We start from the raw sequence: 12406 nt of genomic DNA, 5'->3' as shown, positions 1-12406 counted from the left end.
ACCGAATGAGCCACCCAGGCGTCCCTACAATCATTTTCAAACCTAGACTACATATCAGAATATTTGAAGAAATAAACATGATACAAACATTTTCATTAATCATTACTTCTTGTATTATACTGGTTAATGCTTGTTAACCAATATCCATTTTCATCATTTCCTGATGATTATTTTCCTCTTTGTTTAAGGATATGTTTTGTTATTCCATCTAATCATATTCCTTAAGGAAGAAAATAGATCCAGATAAGGATCCATTCCTGTTTTAATAGCTTAACTTAAACATTCTGATTTTTTTACTTTTCCTACTGGATATAGATAATTACTCTCTAGACCTGGCCCCTGACATCTTTTTTCCACAACTTTTTTCAACCCCAGCTACATATTAAAATGATCAGAAGAGCCTTGAGAAATATCATCTATTATATCTTATCCCCAGAGATTTTTATATAATTGGTTTAGATTGGGACTGGCTAGAATCACCTCCAGAGGATTCCAATATACAGGTAGGGCTGAGGACCCAGAATGTTGTAACAACTCTTAACTGGTATTCCTGATTCTACTCTTGTTCTCCTACTCTTGTTCTTCTAGTCTTTTCTCCTTGCAGCCAGAATGACCTTTTAAAATGAAAAATCAAATCTTTGTTAACTTCCTGTCACAATAAGAATACTTCAGAGAGGTCTTCCCTGACTGTCTTGTGAATTTTAATAATGAAACATGATTTTTAATAATGAAAAAAATGTGGTTACCACTTGTATGCCTCCAGAATTATCCCTAAAAGAGGCAGTTAACCCAAATGCATCAGACAGGATTAAGAATTAAGGATCCCAACAGAATATTTCAAATTATTGAAAGTGATACCACACATATTACCATAGAAAATAAGCAAGGATTATACAAAATGTGATAGCATTAAATTTAAAACAAGTTCCTCACAAAATACAGCATCATCATGAGTAATGATGAAATGAATTGTATTAGCTAATCATCACTAATATCTAAGGCAAGACTCAAAAGTTAAAAAACCAAAGACACCCAGGAACTAAGGAGAACCTAAATTTGAGTAACATTTATTTCTCGGATCTTGCCCTCTTTGTTTTACCAGTCTCCTGTCATCAGTGAACCGAGTAGAACACTGCAGTCATTAACAACATGGGTAGGTGGCTTTCTGACCCACTCCAGGAAGTCACCCTCGGGGAATTCCCAAGTCACTTCAGACAAAACCAAATCACCGATTTCTTATCTGTCCAGGAATGAGACCTGTGATTAACCTGTAAATGAATCAATGTTTACTCTGAGCCTGATTTACTAGTCAGAAGATGAAATCAGCTTGGGAAAGGAGCCCTAAAGTGTGAAAGTGAAAACCCACAGGTGAAACAGATAGCCCTCAGCTAAGGAGAGAGTGCTTTTGAGGGAACTCATTTCCACTCTGGAGCCAGAGAGTGTGTTGTGAATTCTGACCATCCCACTTAGCAGTTGTATGATCTTGGGTGGTTTATATAACTTTTCTGTACTTCAGTTTCCTCATCTGTAAAATAGACATATTTTATAATGTATAAAGTCTTTACAATACCATTTACCTCAAAAAGCTACAGTGAGGATTCTATGAATTAGTAACTATAAAAGGCTTAGATCAGTGTCAGAGGACAGGACAGTGCAACATCAGTGTTAGACAGACAGTAATTAAGGACTAAAAGCATAGACTGCAGTGCTGTTTCCTGAGTTAGAACCCCAGCCCTGGTAGATGACCCTGAGAAGATGACTCTATGTCTTTGTGCCTCCACTTCCCTTTCTGTAAAATTGAGATAGTATTTACCTCAATGGGGCTGTGAGAGTATTAACTGACTTTGTATAGGTAAAGCCCTTAGAATGGTGACTGGCATATAGGAAGTACTATAAAATGAATTTATTGTCATTACTATCATCATTATATCTCAGGCATATGTCAGTGCAAGATTTTTAAGACACTGATTTCTTCTTAGTCTCCTGCTTCTAAGATTACTATCTCTCAGGCCCCTTTGTTGGTTCTTTTTTTTTTTTTTTCTTTTTTTGGTGGCTTCCTAAAAAGAATAGTCATTCCCTAAGGATATATTCCTGGCCCTCTGACCATCTCATTCTATCCTTTCTCCTGTAACAATATCATTGCTCTGATATGTCCATTATTGCCTGTTAGGAAGATGAATTCTAAAGCTTAACTGATGGCCCAGGCCTCTCTGGGGAGTTCTCAACCTTATGTGGACATGGATTTTCTTCAGGCATTTCAAACTGCTTCTGTGCAGAATAAAACTTACCTCTGTTTCCTCAAAACATTGTCTTCTTCCTGTGGTTTTACCACATCAACTTTGACTCCTCTCTCCCCCTCAACCTTCATATACAGTCACCAAATCCTATTGATTCTAATTCATGATAAATTTTGAATGCATCCTCTCCTCACTGAATCTTCCCTATCCTTCTCCAGTTCACAATTATAGTAACTTCTAATGGATCCTGCCATCTTCTGAAATCATCTTCTGAAATCAATAACACACATTATTCATTGTAAAAAGAAATGAAGTATAGAACATGCTACAATGTAGATCTGGAAAACATTATGCTAAGTGATATGTATAGTGTACTGGATTAAATAGTGCCCCCCCCAAATTTATGTCCACTCAGAACCTGTGAATGTCATCTTATTTGGAAATAGGGTTTTTGCAGATGTATCAAGTTAAGATGAGGTCACAATGAATTAGAGAGAGCCCTAAATCCAACATGACTTACAAGAAGAAAAAAATTTAGACAACACAGGCATGCAGAGATTCAGACATACAGAAAAGAATGCCTTGTAAATACAGAGGCAAAGATTAAAGTGATGCATCTAGGAGCCAAGAAATGCCGAAGAGTGCCAACAGGCAATCACTAGAAGCTATGAAGAGGGGAGGAGGGATCTTATCCTAGAATCATCATAGAAAGCATGGTGATGTTGACACCTTGATTTCAGACTTCTAGCCTCAAGAATGGTAAGATAATATATTTCTCTTGTTATATGCCACCTAGTTTATGCTAATTTGTTATTGTAGTTCTAGGAAACTAATATATATGGTACAGATATCACATTTTCTTTATCCACTCATCAGGTGGACATTTGAGTTGTTTACACTTTTTGGCTACTAGGAATAATGCTGCTATGAACATTTGTATATACCTATCACCCATTTTGAGTTAATTTTAACAGAAGACATGAGGGTCAGATAGGTCCTTTTTTTACCCATGGATATTCAGTTGATCTAGCATCATTTGTTGAAGATAATCCTTCCTCCACTGAATTGTTCTTGCACCTTTGTCAAAAATCAGTTGGCCTAGGGGCGCCTGGGTGGCGCAGTCGGTTAAGCGTCCGACTTCAGCCAGGTCACGATCTCGCGGTCCGTGAGTTCGAGCCCCGCGTCGGGCTCTGGGCTGATGGCTCAGAGCCTGGAGCCTGTTTCCGATTCTGTGTCTCCCTCTCTCTCTGCCCCTCCCCCGTTCATGCTCTGTCTCTCTCTGTCCCAAAAATAAATAAACTTTGAAAAAAAAAAAATTAAAAAAAAAAAAAAAAAAAATCAGTTGGCCTAACTGTGTGGGCCTATTTTTTAGCTCCTCTATTCTGTTTCATTCATATATATATATATATATATATATATATCCCTTTTCCAATACCACACAGTCCTGATTACTATAGCTACACAATAAGACTTAAAATCAAGTTGAGAAATTCTTCCTACCTTATTCCTCTTTCTCATAATTGTTTTAGCTATCTAATTCTTTTGCCTTTCCACATAAATTCTACAATAATCTTATCTATTTTCATGGTCTCTTTGGGCTGCTCTAACAGAATACCACAGACTGGATGACTTATAAATAACAGAAATTTATTTCTCACAGTTCTAGAGGCTACAAAGTCCAAAATCAAGGTGGTGGCAGATTCAGTGTCTGGTGAGAGCTCACTTCCTGGTTCATAGGGCATCTGGTTGTGTCCTCACATGGTGGAAGGGGCAAGGGAGTTCTCTGGAATCTCTTTCATAAGGACACTAATCCTATTCATGAAAGCTCTGCCCTCATGACATAATCACCTCCCAAAGCCCCTCACCTCCAAATATCATCATTGTGGGTATTAGGTCTCAACATAAAATTTTAAGGGAAAGAACACAAACATTCAGCCTATAGCAACTATATTTACAAAAAAAAAATCTTGCTGCATAAATACCCAACTTTTTTTTTTAATTTTTTTTTTTAACATTTATTTATTTTTGAGACAGAGAGAGACAGAGCATGAACAGGGGAGGGTCAGAGAGAGGGAGACACAGAATCTGAAACAGGCTCCAGGCTCTGAGCTGTCAGCACAGAGCCCGACGCGGGGCTCGAACCCACAGACCGTGAGATCATGACCTGAGCCGAAGTCAGCCGCTTAACCGACTGAGCCACCCAGGCGCCCCATAAATACCCAACTTTTAATAATCAATTACATGTGGGGAGGAGTCAACAGGCAGAGAAGTAGGGGGACCCAAAATTCCTTCATCCCTCAAACACAGCAGTATTCAGGCCAGAAGACTTGGAATTCCAGGAATCGGGGCTACAGAAAGATAGAAACATTTCTATGGGCCCACGGGGACAACCTGGCAGGCCATGGGTGTGTGATTATGAACTGAGAGAGATAAAACTGGTGGTGTAGGCACAGAGGGGAGGGATTCTCCTCTGTGGAGAGATAAAAGGAAGAGAAAGAGAGGCTGTGAAAGTGTAGGACTGAATTTAGACAAGAGAAAAGCCATGAACCAGCAAATGGAAAAAGCGGAGAAAGAACGAATTTCTAACTGTGGGGCTTTCCCTGCCGTTAGTATGCCTGGCAATGAGGAGAGCCAGCTCCAGGCTTGGTAGCTAGCTCCCAGGTGCAGTTGGAGAGAGCAATCCTCTCCCCTGAGTGCTGTGGGAAGAAGGAATATAGCTGCTCCAAGGACAAAAGACTCTGCAGCCACCACCCCATTCCCCAACCAGCCAGAGGCCCTTTGTCGGTGGGCTGGGAGGAGTGGCACTTCCCCTAGACCAGGGTGCACGGAACAGGATCCTTAAGACAATGGGGTTTGAATCCCAGGCGAGAACCTGGGCAGCATGGGAGACTGTGGAGTGGAACAAACCAGCCCGCTCATGCCCGTGTGGCACTGTGACAACAGCCTGAAAAGAGTGCTTTAGGACACCCAGTCTAGGGAGGAGAGACTGGAGTGTCGCATTTTTCTCCCCATCACCTACAAGGTGGGGTATCAGAAAATGGACAACAGGGACACAGTGGAGGCAGGAAACCTACACCAAACCATGCACCTCCGTGCCTGGTAACTGCGTATCTACCAGAGCGACACTGATGCTGGGAGAACCAGAAAGTCCCTCCTCTAGACCAGCACAGCCACCAGTTCCAAGGCATCATCAGATATCTGTCCAATGGTTTTGCATTCTCTGATTTGATTCTTGGTCAATTCTTATTTTATGTGTATATATACATATAAACATTTATATATATATATTTTTTTCCTTTCTTTTTTTCCTCTTATTTCTTCCTTTCTCTAGTCTGGTTATTCTGGTTGTTGGTTTGTTTAAGCAGACACTTTTAATCTATTCTTTTTATACCTCTTCTGTATCTCTTTCTTCTTTATTTTCCTCTATCTCTCCCTGGACTAAGCTATATAGTTTCTCTGATTCTCTGCCTGGTCAATTTTTTTTCTTTTCCTTTTCACTACCCCTGTCATTTCTCCGTTTGTATGGGATAAGGCCCCTTCCACCACTCCCCCAACTTTAAAAAATTTTTTTCCAGGGATACTTCAATAAACAAATCAAAGCACACCTGGTGGAAGATCCAAACACCACTATGAGTAGGGAGATAAAGCAACCAGATTCACAACAATAGAGAGCACAAAACACACTCCAAAAACACCTCCTGAAAGGCCCAGCCCTGGATAGCATATGACCCCTTTGTAATATAGTGCTCAAAGATGCAGGACTCATAACAAGCTATTAAAATACATAAGGGACAGAAAACTAGCCAATATGATGAAATGGAAGAAGTCTCCTCAAAAGGAATTCCAGGAAGAAATGACAACTAGCGAATTGCTCAAAATAGATGTAAACAATATAAATAAGCAAGAATTTAGAATAATAATCATAAGATTAATAGCTGGGCTTTAAAAAATCACAAAAGACAGCAGAGAATCTATTGCTGAAGAGATCAAGAAACTAAGAAAAATTCACAATGAATTAAGAAATGCTATAAATGAGGTGCAAAATAAACTAGATGCAGTAACAGCAAGGATGGAGGAGGCAGAGGGGAGATTAAGTGAAACAGAAGATAAAATTACAGAAAATGATGAAGCCAAGAAAAAGAGATTAAGAAAATACTAGACCATGAGGGGAGACCTAAAGAACTAAGTGGTTCAATGAAACATAATAATATCTGTATTATAGGAGTTCCAGAAGAAGGAGAGAGAAAGGGGCAGAAGGTTTACTTGAACAAATTATAGCTGAGAATTTTCCTAATCTTGGGGAGGAAGTGGACATCCAAATCCAGGAGGCACAGAGAACTCTCTTCAGGTTTAACAGGAATAGATCTTCTCCGTGGCATATCATAGTGAACTTGTCAAAATACTAACATAGAAGGAATTCTGAAAGCAGCTAGGGACAAATGGGCCTTAACTTACAAGGGTAGACACATAAGGGTAGTAGCAGACCTGTCCACTGAAAGTTGGCAGGCCAGAAGGGAGTGGCAGGAAATATTCAATGTGTTGAACAGGAGAAATACGCAGCTAAGAATCCTTTATCCAGCAAGGCTGTCATTTAGAATAGAAGGAAAGATAAAGACTTTCCCAGACAAACAAAAACTGAAGGAGTTCATGACCACCAAACCAGCCCTGCAAGAAATCCTAAGGGGGTCCCGTGAGAGGAATACTGCAAAGACTACAAAGGACTAGAGACATCACCACAAGCATGAAACCTACAGATAACACAATGACACTAAATCCATATCTTTCAATAATAACTCTGACTGTAAATGCACTAAATGCTCCAATCAAAAGACATAGGGTATCAGAATGGAAAAAAAAAACAAACAAGTTCCATCTATATGCTGTCTACAAGAGACCCATTTTATAGTTGAGGACACTTTCATATTGAAAGTGAGGGGATAGAACCATCTATCATGCTACTGGAAGTCAAAAGAAAGCTGGAGTAGCCATACTTATATCAAACTAGATTTTAAACTAAAGGCTGTAACAAGAGATGAAGAAGGGCATTATATCATAATTACAGGGTCTATCCATCAAGAAAAGCGAACAATTGTAAAGGTTTATGCTCCAAACTTGATAGCACCCAAATACATAAATCAATTAATCACAAGCATAAACAATCTTATTGATAAGAATACTATAATTGCAGGAGACTTCAATACTCCACTTACAACAATGGACAGATCACCTAGGCAAAAAAACCATGAAGAAACAATGGCCTTGAATGATACATTGGACCAGATGGACTTGACAGAACTTTTCATCCAAAAGCAGCAAATACACATTCTTTTTGAGTGCACATGGAACATTCTCCAAAACAGATCACACACTGGGTCACAAAACATCCCTCAATAAATATAAAAGAAATGAGATCATACCATGCATATTTTCTGATCACAACCATATGAAACTTGAAATCAACCACAAGAAAAAATTTGCATGGAGGTTAAAGAACATCCTACTAAAGAATGAATGGGCCAACCAGGCAATTAAAGAAGAAATTTAAAAATATATGGAAGCAAATTAAAATGAAAACACGACAGTCCAAACCTTTTGAGATGCCACAAAGGCAGTCCTAAGAGGAAAATACATTGCAATCCATGCCTATTTCAAGAAACAAGAAAAATCCCAAATACAAAATCTAACAGTATACCTAAAGGAACTAGCAGCAGAACAGCAAAGAAACCCCAAAGCCAGAAGAAGATAAATAGTTAATATTAGAATAGAAATAAATAATATAGAATATAAAAAACCAGTAGAACAGATCAATGAATCTAAGAGCTGATTTTTTGAAAAAATAAACAAAATTGATTTATTGATTTCCAGACTTTGGAAAAAGAAAAAAGAAGACACAAATAGATAAAATAATGAATGAAAGAGGACAGAACACAACCAACACCACACAAATACAAACAATTATCAGAGAATACTATGAAAAATTATATGCCAACAAAAGGGACAACCTGGAGGAAATGGACAAATTCTGAATGTACAGAATGTACATTCTGAATTCTGAATGTACAGAAATCAGTTGCATTTCTATACACCAATTATGAAGCAACAGAAAATCATGAAATCCATCCCATTTACAATGGCACCAAAACCCATAAAATCCCTGGAATAAACCTAACCAACGATGTAAAGAATATATATGCTGAAAACCATAAAGAACTTATGAAAGAAATTGAAGAAGACACAAAGAAATGGAAAAACATTCCATGTTCATGGATGGGAAGAACAAATATTGCTAAAATGTCAATACTACCTAAAGCAATCTACATATTCAAGGCAATCCCAATCAAAATTGCACCAGCATTCTTCTCAGAGCTAGAACAAACAATCCTAAAATTTGTATAGAACCACAAAAGACCCTGAATAGACAAAGTTATGTGGAAAAAGAAAACCACAGCGGGAGGCATCACAGTCCCAGACTTTAGCCTCTACTAAAAAGCTGTAATCATCAAGACAGTATGGTACTGACACAAGAACAGACACATAGACCAATGGAACAGAACAGAGAACCTGGAATTGGACCTACAAATGTATGGCCAACTAACCTTTGGCAAAGCAGAAAAGAGTACCCAATGGAAAAAAAGACAGTCTTTAGCAAATGGTGCTGGGAGAACTGGACAGCAACATGCAAAAGAATGAAACTGGACCACTTTCTCACACCATATGGATGAAAGACCTAAATGTGAGACAGGAAACCATCAAAACCCTAGGGGAGAAAACAGGCAACAAACTCTGACCTCAGCTGCAGCAATTTCTTATTCAACAACACATCTCCAAAGGCAATGCAAATAAAAGCAAAAATGAACTATTGGGACCTCATCAAGATAAAGTTTCTGCCCTGCAAAGGAAACAATCAACAAAACTAAAAGGCAACCCACTGAATGGGAGAAGATATTTGCAAATGACATATTGGATAAAGGGTTAGTATCCAAAATCCACAAAGAACTTACCAAACTCAACACCCAAAAAACAAATAATCCAGTGAAGCAATGGGCAAATGACATGAATAGACACTTCTTCAAAGAAGACATCCAGATGGCCAACAGACACGTGAAAAGATGCTCAAAGTCACTCATCATCAGGGAAATACAAATCAAAACCACATTGAGATACCACCTTACACTGGTCAGAGTGGCTAAAATTAACAACTCCAGAAACAATAGATGTTGGTGAGGATGTAGAAAAAGAGGAACCCTCTTGCAGTATTGGTGGGAATGCAAACTGGTGAAGCCATCCTGGAAAACAGTGTGGAGGTTCCTCAAAAAATTAAAAATAGAACTACCCTACGACCAGCAATGGCACTACTAGGAATTTACCCAAAGGATACAGGAGTGCTGATTCATAAGGGCACATGTACCCCAATGTTTATAGCAGCACTTTCAACAACAACCAAATTATGGAAAGAGCCCAAACGTCCATCAACTGATGAATGGATAAAGATGATGTGCTTTATATACACAATGGAATACTCCTTGGCAATGAGAAAGAATTAAAACCTGCCAGTTGAACAATGTGGATGGAACAATGTGAAATTATGTCAGTCAGAGAAAGACAGCTACCATATGTTTTCACTCATATGTGGAACTTGAGAAACTTAACAGAATACCATGGGGGAAGGGAAAAGAGCAAAAATAGTTTCAAACAGAGAGGGAGGCAAACCATAAGGGACCCTTAAATACAGAGAACAAAATGAGGGTTGATGGCAGGGGGCAGGGGAAGAGGGAAATGGGTGATGGGTACTGAGGAGGGCACTTGTTGGGATGCGCACTGGATGTTGTATGTAAGGGATGAATGATGATTATCTACCCCCAAAACCAAGAGCACACCATATATACTGTATGTTAGCTAACTTGACAATTAATTACACAAAAAATAAAGAAGGACCAATGGAAAAAAGATCTATTATATGTGTATAATTACCAAATTTATACCTTTAAGACAGCCTTTCTCCTGAGCTTCATACCTGAACATCCAACTACCCACTTGATAGCTATACTTGGATGTTTCATTTTGAAGATGTTAATTTTGAGATGTTCATTTCATCTTCAAGTTTATCCTCTGGTCTTTCCCCATCTTAGTAAATGATACCACTAATTAGCCATATGTTCAGACAAAAACCTTCTTTACAAAAGAGTTTGAGTATCTTTACATACATACATACATACATACACATACATACACACACACACACACACACACATCATACATACCAGAATGTCTTTCATTTGTTGAAAAATATTTAATGTTAAATTGATTTTAAAGTAAAATCCAAACTACTTACTTAAGTCCCATAAGGTCTTCTTATTATACACTCCTTCCTTCATGATGGTCCAGCCTCAGGTCTCCTTTCTGGTCCAATCAGGGCAAGGATGAAGGGGAAGTAAGTGTGGTGTCCAGGGTGCAAAATACAAGGATTGAAAGAGCCTTCCCAAGAGGGAGTGCTTATTTAAATTTTGCATGTGATGCAGAACAGTATAGTTACCCTCTATACCACCAGTTTAAAGAAGCCTTACTTGCCACCTCAGTCCCAGGCCTGGGTGCAAGCTTTTTCCTGCCTTCAGGCCTTGGTACTAGCCATTTCCTTTGCCAAGAAAGCTCTGCTCTCTGATTTTTTTATGGCTAACACCTTGTCATTCAGAATTCTACTCAGGTCTCAATACCTTATACAAAATAATGACAATATTAGTAGTAGTTAAAATTTATTTACCTCTTCTGTTGAGACTGAGCCCATTGCTTTATTTACTTTATTCAAACAATATTATATTATGAGTACTATCATTATCTCCATTTTACAGATTAGGAAACTAAAGCAGAAGAAAGAGGCTAAATTGCTCAAGGGCACAGCTAATGGCAATAAATTGTTTGGCTGGGAAACCTAAGTGGTTTGATTCCAGAAACCCAGCACATTTATCTCCTTTGTGGCACCTATAATTTGCAATAGCTTGTTTATTTGTTTACTTGCTTATTGTCTTTCTTGGTTAATATGTGAGCTCCTTGAGACAGTTTGGTTTATCTTCGATTTTGTCTTCACAATGTGCCTAGTTGTGCTCAACGATCCAGATCCATAACATTTACTGAAGGAAGGCAATTAGAAAACACAGGTATGGCCCCAAAATTACCAAACTACTTAAAAATACCCACCTATGAAAGTCTCTGAAGTATATAATTTCAAAATCGTACACTGGAGATTCTTTACGAAAAAAACTATATCACAAAGACTTTAAAAAACAGTATATGGCTATTTTCCTTTTAAATCATCTCAAGGGTGTCACAAATGTGCCATATTCCTTGATGGATCTACTTTCCTGTGACAAAAATAATTAATGTTTACCATTTCATCTAGAAGTTACATGCAAAAAAGTGAGTTTGAGGTTGGTCAACTTTTACCAGGAGTTGTTTGTATTGTTTACTTGCTTTCTCAATGTCTAAATCATATCTCCTTCCTAGCACTTTTGATTCACTCTCCAACTCTTCCTTTGTTGACTTTTTTCTTTAGGGCATCCACACTGCCTAGCTGGGAAAGCGTTTCTATGCGCTGAAGTTCCCATATCTAAACTCAGATCTGAGATCACATGATATATAAAGGAAGAATTCTTCCTTTGGGATGGTATTTCCTCCTGGTTCCTTTGTCAGCTCCCTATTGTCTGATGGCTTCTTGAATGTAAGGACAGTGTTCCTAAGGGTTGTATTCCTGCCAAAAGTTGTCTGTCTCCTACAAGGTCGCATGTTTGACAGTGCGTTTGGCAGGGAGCGGATGGATGGGGTGAGGGAGAAAGCCTAGTCTTACCTGGCTTTATAGCTCCCATTATGCTCCACCGAAAGTACGGCATCCCTTTAAGGGCAAAACTTCATCGACCAAATACCCTAAAAAGAATGAAGAGTTAGTACCTGAAAGGAATTAGAAGCACCAGCTAAGAAGATGGTGTTCAAATCTTACCAGCCGGTTCAGGCACCCAGTTCCAGCTCTACCACGTTGGGCAGTGGGTTTTCCCCCAGTGAACACAGGGCTGGTGGGCGGGTCCGAGGAGGCGAGGGGCGCTACGCATGCCCGCGCATCTGCGCCTCAGGGCCCAAAGCCTGTGAGCTCACACGCACGCCTTCCCACGCAACCCTGCGTG

General features: G+C 38.9%; 1 long non-coding RNA gene across 1 annotated transcript in view; it reads right to left on the bottom strand.

Annotated features, from left to right (window-relative positions):
* Positions 1 to 12343, bottom strand: part of LOC122488139 — a 42758-nt gene extending 30415 nt beyond the window's left edge. The window contains exons 1-2 of the long non-coding RNA XR_006298579.1: positions 12226 to 12343; positions 12076 to 12152 (exon numbers count right to left, since the gene is read on the bottom strand). This is a non-coding gene — a long non-coding RNA (uncharacterized LOC122488139). The remainder of the gene's footprint in view (positions 1 to 12075; positions 12153 to 12225) is intronic.
* Positions 12344 to 12406: the final 63 nt, after the last annotated feature.

Source organism: Prionailurus bengalensis, chromosome A2 (genome assembly GCF_016509475.1).
Source record: "Prionailurus bengalensis isolate Pbe53 chromosome A2, Fcat_Pben_1.1_paternal_pri, whole genome shotgun sequence".
Classification (NCBI taxonomy): Eukaryota; Metazoa; Chordata; class Mammalia; order Carnivora; family Felidae; genus Prionailurus; species Prionailurus bengalensis.
The sequence above is the reverse complement of the archived record's forward strand: the minus strand, read 5'-3'. Positions and strand labels throughout refer to the sequence as shown.